Here is a 4,135-nt window from a genome sequence, read left to right as displayed (position 1 = left end):
TCGTGCTATAGCTTTGCTCCTTTGGCTTCTATATTTGGAGCATTTTACCTGAATTTGTTTCCGACAAATCCTAGGTTGTGACTTGTGAATTTCATCTAAGTTACATGATTTAGAATTTCAGGTGTAGCTGCGGTGCTGCTAAAAGAATTTCCTTTTCTTTCTGCTTCCAGTTCATAGTGGACCTTTACAACTGGAGAGGCGCATGTGTAGCCCATAAGTCGAGTAAGTGACAGGCACCTACCCAATTCCTGATAAGCTTCTCGTCACGCCCTTGCAATAGCGTCCTTTTAGTAGCTCCCCCACAAGTTCTCTGTGTTCTCATGCTTGATCTCCGTGTGCTCCTAAATGGCTTCTCAACCTGAATGAGTGCAAAGCCATGTTTAGACTTCCAAAGCATTTGGTAAACCATCGCTTCAGCATTCTGGTGGAAGTAATCCATTGCCTTTGGCAGCATAATGTCTTCCAGCTGTTCCAGGGTAATATCTGTATGCAAGCAACGTTGCTCCTTGTGGACTATCGCCGCTATTTCAGAACTCCTATTCGCTGGCAGCATATCCTCTAAAGGGCCATGGGTCGCAAAAGATATTCCGGCTTTCAGATATGGATATTCTTGCATAGAAATTATGTCTTCTGACAGTGAGGTCTTCTGCTTGCTGTAAAAAGACATTGAGACCTGACAATGCAAATTAAAATTAATTATTGGTTCTAGCAAAACATCTGATAATCCTGCCATGTCTAGGTTGCTAAAGCGTCGAACCTCATGCTAACCATGCTGCTTGCAACAAAATGGGTTTGGCCGAGTCCACTGCAACAAGAAGCTGTTGAATTTGTCCCAGTGTTTCTTATTGTATGATGAGTAAATAGATGGCCCCCATGAGAATTACACTTAAAATGAGTAAGTTCATTCCTTTTATTTTCAAAATTACACTTAAAATGAGGGGCAAAAAACTGCAAGCACCTAAGTGCGATACCAAATATATCTGTACTCTCTGAGAGCTGTATGACCAAACCAAAGAATATATATATAACCCTCTTGTGTACCATCATACTAGACAGCTGTCAAGCCAACGTTTGTTCCATGCTCTGTAGTACGGACTTGCTCCAACCTTAATTGAAAGGATGGATACTTGTTTTCCTGAACGATTTTATGATGCAGTACCTTGAGACGTTGGCATACTAGCATCGACAACAATGAGTTGAGCAGATCCATTGCTCAAAGATTTGAGTGGCATGCAGATGGTGCTAGTGAGTTTTTGAGATTTATAGAGCTTGGTGGCACACCACGCTGTCACATGCCCTTTGACTCCCTTGTCAAATGACTTTGTTGCACGCACAATACGGTTAGGGAGGGCGGAATTCTTTACCTCCCGTTCCATTTGTTCGCCTTCTAGGATTCTCTGCTTGCATTTGTGCAGCGTGTCATCGCACTCTTGAGCAGCACGCTTCAGCTTCCTACGCCAGCGAAATAAGGATGCATCAGTGATCTGCCACTTTTTAGATGTCTCAAGAGCAGCAGCCTCCAGCCTGATGTGAGCCATTTTTAGCCTCTCCAAGTTTCTGTTCGCATTTGATTCCTCTTTCTCCTCATATTTTTGAACAAGACCCGATAGGATTTGGCTAACTATATCCTGGACAATCGTGGTACTGACCATTTCCGCCATCAGAATTCAAGCATCCATAGCCTCCCGTCCCTGCTCAGAAGAAGTAATATATTAATGTATGCATGAGAGCTTAGATGATGAATTTTGGATCATGAACAAAGACGATTTAGCTTAGCGGTTTGAAGGGCGTACCATCGACCAAATTGGGTGAAAACTATGGACAGCTAACCTCTGTATAGAGAAAAGGGTGTTAAAGTTGGACGAGAATGTGGCCCAACAAGTTGAGAGCCAAAAGAGGTAGATGGATCATTAATATAGATGGGTCTGATCGTGAGGGGTGCGGAGCAGTTGGCCTGTACAATGGAAAATTGTTGATCAAGGCTGGATTGTTTTTATATCTTAACTTTTAACTAAAAGAACTGCTTCTTTGACCTGACTGACACATGAGAGCTAGTCCGTACGTTGGCTAAAAGAATTGTCCAACAGGCATAAAGTAGTGAACAGCCGTGCTAAAAACCAAATGGTGTTGGTTGTGACGCATTGACATTTTACAAAGAAAGGACAAGAAAGCAAATGACAAACTTGAACACACCTAAACAAGGAAGGAATTCAGAGAAGCCTTGGCCTATGAAAGGCAAACGCTTGTGGAGGAAGCAAACAGATATTCTAAATTTGTATCTGCATGAAAGTTTTGTGTATGCCGTGCTTGTTTGACGGAACATGGACGGTTATAGCTCCCCTGTTTAATTTACTGCCTTATCATCCTTCTAGCTGCTTTTGCATCTGTGATATCCAGGTACAGTGATCACCACTCAACATCTGCTGAAGATGTTCAGGTACACGACAAAAGGATTAAGCTGCAGGTGGGATGCCGGTCTCTTGCCTGAGGTCTGATGAACTTTTCAACTCTGTATCCTGCTCTAGCTGCATGGTGTTGGGTGTGCTTCTTGAAAGCTGAATTCTGATGTAAATTGAATGTTGCTTGGTCCTGATGCAATGCAAAACAGGCCTAGGCATCTTTTGTCCCTGGAAACTCTAAAAGTAATAACCATTTATGTATATCCCTGCCAACAAGTATGCATCTGTGACATCATATTCACTCACGCGGCACCATCTAGTTAGTTCAACAAGCTCATCCTATCCCTCCAAATTGTAACCTCCCACCAAGATTTGCACGTTGTTTTGTGAACCGATGTACGTACAATTGTGTTCAAGGTTATAAACTTAGAACAAGTCAGGAGACATTTGCAAAGCATTTTGGAAGAATGCTATGAAATTTGAAGCAAACACATTGGACCAAAACAAGAAAAAAAATGTAGACTCTGGGTTTGGCCAGGCTACCACCACTTAGTGAGTTATTGGAGGAGATTGGGGGACTGTTTTGGATTGTGATCCCAGCCGACCGAGCTAAAATTTGGTCGTTGCGAAATTAAAATATGATCAAATTCGGCATACAAGGCCCTGTTCATCGGCCAGGCTTCCCTGTCGGGGGCCAAGGTTCTGATGAAAATAGGCACCACCAAAATGCAAGTTCTTTGGGTGGCTTGTCCTGCATAACAGGTGCTGGACCGCACATCAGCGCTTCAGGCACCATTTGCAGGATAATGACAACTGCAATCTCTGTGATCAGGGTTCTGAGACTCTGGACCACCGGCTGGTTCAGTGCTCGTATAGCAGAGAAATCTGGCACCTTTTGCTAACGCCGTTGGGCCTCCAGCCGCTAGTCCCTGATGCAGATACGTCTAACTTCGCCGACTGGTGGATTACTACTCGTAAACGCCTGGCAGCTTATTAGATTATGTATAGTTTTGTATGTGTATACGACTTGTACTCCAAGCTATCGTGACTATATATATGAAAGTCACCCCTGATAGATTAGCGGATCTACTAAGTGTCGGAAGACTCGGTGATTAGCTAAACAAAGAATATGCTTAGAACTAATCGAGAGAGAAACAAAGAGAGAGATGTGGCATACCTCCGGTCGATGAGACCGGGTCGCCATTGCTGGCCATGACGGGATGAAGCCGAGGCGTAGTCGAGGTCGAGGATGAGAGTGCGGCGGCGATGCAGTGCAGGAGCGGCGGTGCTTCCCGTCGCCTCAGCGCCCCTTAGATCGGATCGGGCTAGGGTTTTAGGTGGGTTTGCAGGCGACACGGCGAACTTCGTTACCCGTGCCCCGGCCCCCACCTCCTCTTTTATTTTGGCGCTGCGCGACGGGGGCGCACATGCCATAGGCTTGGCCGTGCGCCCCCGATCAGGGCGTGTAATGGACTCCGGATCGGTCGTTGGACCGATCCAGGGTCGAGATCAAACTAACATTCTCCCCTTTGATCTCTACCAACTTACTCACTTCTTACGTCCGATTTCATTCGGATTAGTACATTGAGCATGCCTCGTCTCAACAGTTATTACTGTTGGATTAACAGCCACAACATACTTTTCCGTTTGAAACAGAACCCTACTTTTGGGCCCTTACTGTCCAGGAATCATAGGCTTTCCCGTAAACCCATGCCGGCTAAGTGTTCTCTGAACAC

The sequence above is a fragment of the Panicum hallii genome, chromosome 2 (genome assembly GCF_002211085.1).
Source record: "Panicum hallii strain FIL2 chromosome 2, PHallii_v3.1, whole genome shotgun sequence".
NCBI lineage: Eukaryota > Viridiplantae > Streptophyta > Magnoliopsida > Poales > Poaceae > Panicum > Panicum hallii.
The sequence above is the reverse complement of the archived record's forward strand: the minus strand, read 5'-3'. Positions refer to the sequence as shown.